Here is an 11,561-nt window from a genome sequence, read left to right as displayed (position 1 = left end):
GGAGCTACTTAGTAGCATTAGGAGCGGACTCTGATCTACAAAGCCAGAGAAACAGCGGCGATGGGACTCGAATCGGTGACCTACTGTCATGCAACGGAAACCTGCTTTCAGGCCTTAGCTCTGAACGAGCTGTTTGCGTCACGGGGGAGGGGGATTATTCCATTACTATTTGTATGTACAATGCACTTTTCTTATTTTAACTAATATTTTATTAAATGTGTTTAAACACTACTTCGAGTGCTCATTGCCTTTGTGTTCAATGTTTGTTGAAATACCCAGGAATAAGGCCAGCTCTAGACAGAAGCATTTCCTTTAACATTTTTGCTAGCATAAATGCTATATAAATGCTTCAAAAAATGTTAGGTTATAACAGACAGTACTTTACACGGAAACATTTTATGTAACATTCCGGTTAGTTTTTGCGATTCCAATGTTTAATATATACAGCACGAAAGGCACACCGAGTTATACAGAGCGTTCAAAAAGTCTCCGCACTCAAAGATTGACAATTTTTTGCTTATAATTTATTGAACTTGTCAACGTAATGAATACATGCATTTGTTAACTACTGACAAGATGGCAAACCACTTTCTGCGCGTTGAAATACACAAAAACAATATGGAAACTAAATTTGAAACAATCATCCATTGCGGTTTTAGCTGGTACCGGATTATCGGGAAAATAGACTTCTCCATTTCTCCACACATCTTTTATGTGACATACTCAAAACATGCTTCCAACGTACCGATTCGCTGTATGCGCGATAACCTTTAAGATAACCTGCAGACTTCTGGCACGGAAATTTCCGCTTCGGTTCCGCGCGTTTCCCTGTAGTGTGCGTTACACCATTTGATTTCAATAGAAGCTGACAACAGAAGTTCTGTTGCCGCATTTCTTCGCGTTTACCTGCGTCTCAGTGGGCGATCCACCGATGACTGTAACAGCGGCAGTGCTCTAAATATAACATAAACTCGTTCTTCAAGATCGTACCAATTCCTACTGGCAGGCTTGCCCACTCATCCAGAAGAATGCCTTAGTAGTTGTAAGAAAAAAGTACGAGTGCGGTGACTTTTCGAACGCACTGTACTATCTATGGTTAGTGCACGGCGTTTACGATTGAAACAACTAAAATATTCTTCCATGCATGTACTGTGTACGCTATAAAGTACGTATTTAAGCGGCGCTATTGATTTATTCCTAACACCATGTTACAGGAAATGTTATTCATCTCGGCTGAATAGTTATCGACCTTTAAAAATGTGAAGTGATAGATTGTTTACATCTCACTCGGCCGTCATTACATCTGCACTCGTGACCTAGAGCTCGCTTCTCATTGGTTATGCTACGAAAAATGCTAAGGTAATAGGACTGATTCTATCTTTGAGAAATAGGATGAAATATGCCAGGGCATCTGAAATGTCAAAAACTTATAACTTTACAAGCTAGCATTCTGGTCATGGCATAAATGATAAGAACAAATCTAAAGCGGGCCTAAGTAGGATTGGTTCTGTCCAAACTTCGCCTCTGAGAAATAATATTGTCCGGAATTCGACAATATGAGCTTACAGCCTTGACACATATGCAACTGAAATTACGTCCATGCACCTGGTTGCATATGTATAAGGATGAGAGTCGATCATGCTTGCCAAAATATTGAAATGGCCATTGAGGACGGATCAAAGGACCGAAATCAATAGCGTGAGTGGCCATGAGTGTGCAAATGTGTACAATGACGGTTATGATCGTTACTTCAGTTTATGTTATCCTTGCGAAATACATAATTTTCAGTGCAAAACCTTCTGTTTTGTCAATAACGGGAAGAAATCGGAATAAAGATTAATTCACACCGATCCGAGTGTAAGCGAGTGCATTTCGCGGTGGGTGGTTTGACGAATTGCATACCTAATGTGGGGCGCATCGTTCAATAATTTACTGCTCCGTTTGTGCGGGAATTGATTAAATTTTGTCGCTGGTCGCGTATAGAATTCATCGAACTGTCATTGATGGATATGTGCATGCGGTTCAGGAATCCGTATTAATTGCGTGTATCGTTCTTGTGGATCGGAACAGCATTCAATCGCTCACCATTCCAGTTCAGCTTTCATGTTAAGTGAAGGCAAGTGACCCTCAATTGTTGTAACCCCTCGTGCATTCCTGGCAATAATGAGAGTGAATATATGCAGCTTGATGTTCATTATTGGACTGTTATTCCCGAAAACAACAAAAGATTTTCCGGTTCGGTTTGGTATTTGGCTAACCTTAGCAACTGGAACAAAAATGAAGGCACTTTTCTTTTTCGTGATGTTTCATGCTGAATTTATCAATCCCAAAGGTTCTGGCATCCATGCGGATGGAGGTAAGGCTGATGACCCGAAGAACTTAGCAGCACGTATCGCTAACCGCTACACCACGGAGGCTACATCAACCTTTTATCATATAGAAACCAACGGAAATTGATGTAATTGCACTACACCGGAATAACTGCAAGTGGCGTTTTCCGTGCTTCTTACATTCACATTCCATGATAATACGAAGACCGGTATATGCCAATGGTACTGAAGTTCCGGCTTTTAGACTGGTTCGTGTCTCTATCGGCAGGAGAAGGCAACCTTAATTACTCAATAAAAAACGAAGAATCGCGTATGTGTTACAAAATTCCCTCTTAAGCCGACTGGGTGGTCAGCGCCTTACGACTTTCGATCTCGCCAACGAAATTTTCGAGTTGGAGTCCCGGCTCAGCATTTGTGATCTTTGTGAGTATCTTCTTTCATCAATTTCCTCAGGTTACCACCCATCCACACCGTCGTGATTGGCCAGGAATAAGGGAATGGAGGGAATGAACTAAACGGCTCGACGCGACAGACCTTTGAGGGCCAGGTCCTGCTACGCGGCTTTTTCACTGGTAACACGTGGTCAGTGCGTCGAATCCATTCGGGTCTATTTTCTTGCTTCAAGGACGCAGTCCACTACTGCTTTTAAGTACCTCTCCGATTGTTATCACGATTCGGGGAGAAGACTGACATTTTGAAGTTCGAATCGGAGATCGAACCCAGGACTGCTAGCACCAAAGGCGAGAGCACTAGTCATTCAGTTACACCGGAGCTGAGAAGTGGATGAAAAGTTACTTAAACAACACATATAAAATTTCCTCTTAAACATTCTAAAAATCCTAACTGCTACAACCAAATCGATGTATACTACTTAAAGCATGTAGGCACAAAACAATCCATAATTATCTGCATTAATAATTATGATATTTGTCATGTCGTGACGTGTAAACAAAACAGCAAAACATGGTACTCATTATTTTCAAACAGAAGAGTCCTTTCTTAAAAGGGAGTACAATTCAGAACGATTGAATAAGTGAGTAGTGGAGCTTCTCCCAAAAACATCGGGTGGTACAATGTACCACTGTATCCCCCCGCATGTTTTTGGCGGCACTGACAGACACATGTACAAAACACAATACGAAATATTGTGTTCTCTCAACATATCTATTGGCTTTTGCTTGCCTATTGTAACCAACCAAATAACCCATTTGTGGTTTACGCGTCGGCAGAAAAAGTAACCGCTGGCGCCCGTTTAGATATTTAAGCCAATTATGCCTTTCATCTCTCTTTCCGAATTGAGGTTTAAAAATACAATACGCTTGCACAATATGATCCTGCGTTAAGTTGATAAGGAGGTTTCATTACAGTCCGTTCAATGAGGTCACCGGGAACAATGAGTTTCCGAGTGTCGTAATCTCCCGTTTATTTCCCGTAAAAACTTATTTCATTCTTTCTCCATCGTACAAAACGACCCTCGGAAAGTCGCCAAACGTGATGTCCGGCGCAAAATAAGGACTTAGCCTTTTCAGCCCAACTCATTTGCTATACCCAAGGGCATAGCTCGTCAAAGTGATTCGGGCAAAACTCCCATGAGAAAACGGTTGCTCTCCGAGACAAAGATGAAAATCGCGCAATTTATAATTCACGGCAGGTCAGAACTTGTCATATTCGCTCCGGTTCATTATGCATGAAGGTGAAGCAGGAATTTCTGCGCTGTCGACAAAATAAACAATGTTGCATTTTGCTCCTTTCAGAGGAAGTGAGAGAGTGGCCAAAAGACGGAGGCGAAATGCATCCATATTTTACGAACTCGGCGGAGCAATTTTGTGGACTTCCGTGCTTTGAGTCTCCCGGAAACAATTTTGTAGCTATTGTTTGATTTGGAAATTGCACACAAAAACTTGTAAACTTGTGGGAATATCTTTGATTGAACGTGAATGCCCATATTTTGCAGTTTTATTACGAAACCAATAACACATAGGTTCACAAGCTACTGAAGCTTGTGTCGTTTACAGTCATATCAGAACATTAGTATTGCAATACGGTTTATCAGAAAATTAGAGCTTCGTCGCCATAAGATATGAAGCCAAAAATGAACGCCGTCTCATCTTGTTACCTCGAAATTTAGTTTTCAATCGGTTTTGCAACAATGCACCTCTGATGTAAAATCATATTTCATTTTCACAAGCGTGGCTGTTTTAATTTCCCATAACCGACTACGGAAACTTAATCTCCTGGTGATGCAATCTATATTTTCTCTATCAGGTAATTGTTAAAACACGCATACTCTCTTTTTTTCCTTTTCCCTGTAGTCAAATGATATTCTCTTGATTCCCTCTAATGAAAAGGATTGATTAAAACTTCTCTTCGATGATTCATATGATAAATAAGTATGACGTTCCGCAGATTTTGCTATGAAACAATGTAAACTGTATATATTCGAGTTTCATTCCGCCACCTATGGTTTTTGATTGATTTGCTTTATTTTACTTCGCTTTTGTGCCGGGATTCGAGCCCAGGACCCCTGGCGTAGCAGCGCGATGTGCTAACCACTCTGCCACGGGGACCGGCCCTCCACCCGTGGCTTCGATTTCTCACTCTCTTGTTGGTCTTGGTTTCATCAAAATATTCCTGCTGTAAAAAGAGTCAACTCTTCTTGTAATGAAGCCCCGTGGATTCAGTGGATTCAGCCTCTCCATAACCTGAACTATAGTCTGTAATCTGATAGTAGCAAGAGACGAAATAAAAGGCATAACGCAGAAGTAATTTGATTGGCACACAATCTATCAATGAAATATATCAGTTTTTAGTAAGCTTTACGTGGTGCCAGAACAAAACAGGCAAGCAATTCGTTTTTTCAAGTTTTCGTTGAAAACTTTCAAGATGAGCAGCGGTGGTGTAGTCGGTAGGGCGTCTGACTGCCACGCGGGAGTCCCGGGTTCGATTCCTGTGGTGGGTGATCTGAGGTCGGAATTTTTCCGGCCTTGCCCCAGCATAAAGTGGCTCTGGAGCTCACCCAGCCTCAAATAAATGGGGTTAGGCGGCCGGAGCGTGCTGCTGATCATGTCACCTCCGAAATCGAGAATGTGTGGGGCCCTACCCCCACAACCCCTAAATGTGCCTCCATGGCTATATGCACGGAGAACTTTACCTTACATTTTACTATTGTCCCAGGCAACTTTTGTCTTGAAATAATTATTGGAACTTTCCTGCCGGAGAATGATGAAGAGGTTTTTTCTGGATATGAACCAGGTGATTTCCTGATTAAGCCTATCCGGATATCACCTGGTTCATATCCAGAGAAAACCTCTTCATCATTTCGTCTTATTAATCCAACATCTTTTGTTTGATTCTCACTTTTAAGTCGAGTAGTCAGTGAGTATTACTTAAAAAGTATTATGTGAAGAAATCCATTTTACCTGGCTGTGTATTATGGTTTTTAACCTGATCCCAGCACTTCATCCTCAATGCCGAGATAGAGGCACCGGAGCACCAAAAACAAGGCAAATCTCAAAGTAGCAGAATCCCACCTTCGTACTTCTGATGTTTAACTCCCCTTTTTCATTCAAAGCGTAATGCATTTACGAAAGCTGTTCCAAGTTGACAAGCTTTTTGTACTCTCCGCTAAATGATTTCGGCGACGGCGGGATAGAGAGATTTATCAAGCCAATGTATGTGGACGAAAAGCGGCGGAGAAATAATGGAAAATTTGTAACGCACTAATCCCCAGAGGGCGAAATGTTACAATAGAGAGGCAGTTCTAAATCCAGTATTAACATGAAACTCACTCTAAACTCGAATTCGAAAAGGATTGTGCCACGTACCGACGTCACGGGGTTTATTGTTTTTAAAAAACTATTGTAAAGCGGTACAAATTGAGGCAGAAAAAAAGGAAAGTAGGAAGGGGGATCGTATTCTCTTTCATGCGTGTAACTGCACGAAAATCGAATATGTTTCTGAATTCCAGTCTGTACATAATTTTTTTTAAAAGGCGTACGTCATAATTTTGGATCTTCTTTTTAATCAATTACAATTCTAAGTACAAAGGCCTACCGAAAGGTTATGAACTGGCCTTTGACATGCTTCTAGAGCTGGCGAGCAGTTTCTTTGTCCACTTCTGTGGCGGAGTGGTTATCACAGCGCGCTACAACGCCAGGGGTCTTGGGGTCGATACCGTGCCGTTCATCAATTTCATCATGTATCACGCATACTAATCTTTGCGATTAGCCTACATGGCAGAAAACGAGATAAAATAAACAAAAGCAGTCCATTTTGATGTAAATTGTTAACCAACCCCGTGTGCAGTAGCAAGGGAAGGAGCTACAGTCACTGTGCGAAAAGTTGCAACTAGAGAAATCTATCTATCTCTGTCGAGCAGCCACGGTTACTCACAAAGATGCAGCTCAAGAACTCAAATGCAGTGGGTAATGAACTTCAAAGTTTGCAGTTCTGTGAGTAGAGATTTCGGTGCTGAAGCGAGTATAGATATTTGTGCTCCCTGCACCGAATTCAGAGTCCCCCTTGTTGTTTTGTCAAATTACGCTTCTTTCCAATATTCGTGGGTAAACAATTTCCGGCCCACTACGGTATCCACAGCGAAAATTATATTGTGTCCCTAGTGCCAACGCCCCACAACATAAATCTTATGTTTTTTAACAGTAGCAAAGGTCACAAGAACAAAAGCTTTGAAATGTGAATTTGGCGTTATTTATTTTTCTGTCACGTTCGATGTGTATCCATCTTGGAATTTCCCATTCGCACGTATTCTCATCCAGACACAAAACATTGACTTGTACACACAAAAACTATTAAACTTATTTCCATGCATCCATGAACTGTACGAGAACAAACAAACCGAAACTCTGAGGGCCAGGACCTCACAAAGGGCGTTTTCATTGGGTGATGCGTGGTCAGCGCATCGAGTCCCATCGCCGCTGTTTTCTGGCTTTATAGATTGGAATATGTCACCATTGCTTTCAAGTCGCTGCCAAATTGTCCTCGGATGCTGGGTTAACGCTGAAATTGTGGAGCTCGCATCACGAATCGAACCCGGAACCGCTCGCACTAAAGGCGAGAGCTTTACTTTCTAAAGGCCAACCTCTGTAGTCAAGTGTGCTACGACGCCAGGGGTCCCGGGTTCGAATACTGGCCTGAACATGGGTGGTCTTGTCAGTGTCCTTTTATCAATTTCATCATATCATCACCATCCTCGCCATCAGGGCGCCTGCAGAGGGGTGCAGGGGGATACCTGCACCCCTCTGCGGGCCCTGAAAAAACTTCATATAATAATAAAAGTTTTCATGACTTGTGGGCAAGATAAGATTTATCACTCTGGCCCCCCACCCCCCCGTGATTGAAGTAGAAATTTCAATCTGGGAGGATACTTTTTCTTGTTTGGGGAAAGGTGAAGATACTTGTATGACACTTTTCTGAACGGGATGATAACCTTACTCCACGTTCCCCCACTTGGAGCACTACTGACGCCTCTAGGAAAACAATTCTGCACACACACCCTTGGACGCGATTACAAGTGGAAGAAAAGCTAACTCTAACTCTCTAGCCTTCTTAAACCCGAAGGTTTATGGCTGCAGCAACACAAGCTTTCCATCTGTCCCTCTCCTGGGCAATACCAATCCAATTTTATCCATCCTTACCGATTTCCTTTAGGTCCATCTCAACGTTATCCCTCAGTTACGTTATTTTTTAAAAAAATCAAATCTACATTCTAAGGAAAGAGGAAACCAAGTGTCGGAAGAAGAAATCGAGTGTTAAGTACGTGCATAATGCGCTCAACCATTCAATGTCATATCATCACTGAAATGTAATTTCGATTGATTGATTGATTTGGTGTTTTAAGTCCACTTTATGCACAGGATGGCTAATCGGGACTGGACCTACAGTTTAAAGTGGAATACGAAAAACTATGAGCCTCCACCGGGAATCGAACCTTGGACCCCTTAAATGTCATTTCGACTTAGATAAACGTTGTAACGACGTGGTCCTCTTTCCCACCAATGAACGTCGTTCCTTCACAACTTCCTGTAACACCATGAATACATTAAAACAAGCAAAATTCCTCTGCCTTGTTGCATGACGTCACAGGAAGAGCAAGTGCATCGAAAATAGCCGTCACAATGAACACGTATCGCAGGTTCCTCCCAGTCAGTGTTGCCACATGAAGGGAAATTTCCCATTATGAAGGGAAATTTCCCTCTATGAAGGGAAATTCGAATCAAATTTTGAACGAAATGGGATGAAAACTACCAAAATTCCATGCAAATATTAGGACACCAAACTCAATAATGGTACAGATTAGTACAGATTATATACTATTTATTACTATTGTTTTTAAAGGTTTTTAGTGAAGGGAAAAACAGTGGAAAAAGGGAAATACTGCCCCTTGGAAAGGGAAATTATGCTCTCAGATTGTGGCAACACTGCTCCCAGTACGGAACCAAAACCGGTGTCAAGGGGAGGAAGGGGTGGATTCCTCCCACGGAGATTGTTCGCATCAGCTGCTGCCGATATGTCGAGGATTGAAAATCTGTCGCGATTCGTACGGATTGAATAGGCAGCATTCAAGGTTGGTATCTGCGTCGTTGCACACGCAAACGAATCGATGCGAGAGCCATCTATCGGCAGGCACAGGAACGCGGTCGACCAAACTCAAAAATTCAATGTTGGTGTGCACACACACGCACTCGGAAGCGTTACACTCCGGCTATAGTCGTTCTTGTGTGCGCTCTGGCATGATACGTGTTAATATTGCACGATCCCCCTCGCCTCTTTTTGATTAATCGTCAACGTGATCCACCTTCCAAATTGCTTGTGCTTTCCCTATGATTGTACTTGAAGAAACCTGGTTTCATACAGAGGCGGCTCAAGATAAAGTTTTCACCCTGACGAGGTGGATTTTTTGGCGCCTCCCCCAAAATACTTTCAACCCTGCTCCCCCTACTTTCAAAGCCCAATAAAACATGGACCGTGTTTACATATTTTCTGTTTTAAATAAGAAAAATAACATTATTTTTAAATACTTTAAGTATTACTGTTAAAGAAAACGTGAATGTAGGTATGCATTTATTTAATACCTACATAATGATATCAAAACAACAATATTATCTTAGCTTGAATTGTTATATAACTTTGGAATGTATGTATTATGTTATGCAGCAATAGATACAAAATTGTATTTCTTGTAAGAATGGTAGCAACGTAGTCCGTATGAGTACTTGTTTATGCATGCCTAACAATTGACTACACGCTTTAACTTCTTCAATAAAGAAAACCGTTTCCATTTTCATTTCCATCTATTATCTATTTTTTACACATCGCTTTCATCTATTCTACATATTTTCACAACATCTCTACTTTCACTAAATCGATACTTATTCTCCAACAATTTATTTATATTTTCTCATATTGTGCTGCCATCTGTGTTTTCTTTTTGTTTCCATTTCGTTGTACTCGTATTTGAAATATTCGGTTTGTAACATCGTTTTGAAACAATTAGCCAGACTAATATAATCAAAATTAGGGTTGTTGCCGGTAATCAAGGACGACACCCTGGTTTGGTGCCGCAGGCAGTTGCCAGGCCTTTAAGCCACCCCTGGTCTTATTCCAGGTGTGAAAAATCGTACCGAAATCTGTACCATTATTTAAGTTCAAACATAACGAGCAAATTCTTGACATTAATACAACTTTGTAAATACTCAGAATGTGTACATGGTAGCTGCCTTTACACAAGTGGCATGTGGTGACATTTGTCCTTAGAGAAAGTGAAAAGGCAGTTGATTATCTGCCTTTTAAACGTCCCTGTCACATCTTGATAAAAGGTGTCCTCTGCTTTAATGTCATCTGTACTTGCAAGCATGCAGCTACCAGCAGGAATCAAACCCGGAACCGTTCGCGCGAAAGGTGAGAGCTCTACTCTACAGATCTACATGGCGGAGTGGTTAACACAGCGTGCTACAGGTTCAGGGTTAGAATCCAGGCATGGACATGGGTGTCCTTTGCGAGTGTCCATCAATTTCATCATGTCACCACTCATCCGCATCTACGCGATTAGCCAAAAGTAGCATGAAGGCGAACTAATCAATATTTACTTTCTGCCTTCTCGGTGTATGGCATCAAGTGAATTTCAAATGTTCGTTTGCTGCTGAAAAGCAAGGGCGTCGCCACTTGGAGGGAGAGGGTGGGCTTTAGCCCACCGTGAAATAGTTTTAATTCCACCAAACAGCCTACGGGGGAAAATTTCAGAATCATTTATTATTGCAAGGCTAGATCGAGAAATAAAGGCAGAGAGGAAAAGGTACAATGAGAGAGAAAGCAAGTGGTAGAAGGAATAGGAGAGAATAAAAATATAGAAAACAAAGAGAATAGTAAAGCTAGAAAGAAAGTGGTGAACAGGAAGAATGACAGAGAAAGGAACATCGAATGAAAGAAGAGAAATGGAGAAAGCACGAAAGAAATAGAGTAGCAGAAGGAGAGGACGATTATCAGAAAAAGAGAGAGAGAAACGAAAGAATAGAAATACAGGACTGAAAGAGAATAATAATGTCATAAAAAGGGAGATAACAGGGTGGCCACTCTAGGATCATGATAAAATCACAGTATAATTTTCAAGGCGAAGTTTCCAAATATTCAAGGCTACAAAAATATATATTTTCTCTATTTCAACCTTACGTTCACCCCCTCTCCCCCGCCACACACACAGGTATTAACAATATAAAGGGTGTGTGTGATTCCAATGTATCCAAAAATTCTAACTGAATTCAATTAAACTGTATATACATTTATAATATTTAATTTAAGGACAGAGTTTATATTTTCCATTTCACATACAAGTCACAAATGTAACCGGATGTACTAATCTTCATTGTACAGGAATTTCAAACTTATATTTACCTAATAAACGTCAAGACATCTTGCAATAATCTGTCCGTCAGTCAGATATATTGTTCAGCAAAGGAAACTAACAATGTAAACGGTTTAAGTCTGTTTTATTTTCAACGCAGCTTTTCTTTACTTCCTCAATAGAAGCTAAAATGCGAAAAACTTGCCTTATGGCATTTGTAAATATGTATAAATTGAATGGAATTTGGATTAATAAAAGTTGCACGACTAAGAAGTTTTTTTACGACTAAGGAGAAAACTTCACCAGAATGGACACAAAAATCCCGGAGCCAATAAGTTGAAATGTTTTAAGTCCACTTTATACACAGAAAGGCT

The sequence above is a fragment of the Lepisma saccharinum genome, chromosome 4, assembly GCF_977018435.1.
Source record: "Lepisma saccharinum chromosome 4, izLepSacc3.1, whole genome shotgun sequence".
Classification (NCBI taxonomy): domain Eukaryota; kingdom Metazoa; phylum Arthropoda; class Insecta; order Zygentoma; family Lepismatidae; genus Lepisma; species Lepisma saccharinum.
This window is presented reverse-complemented; position numbering follows the sequence as displayed.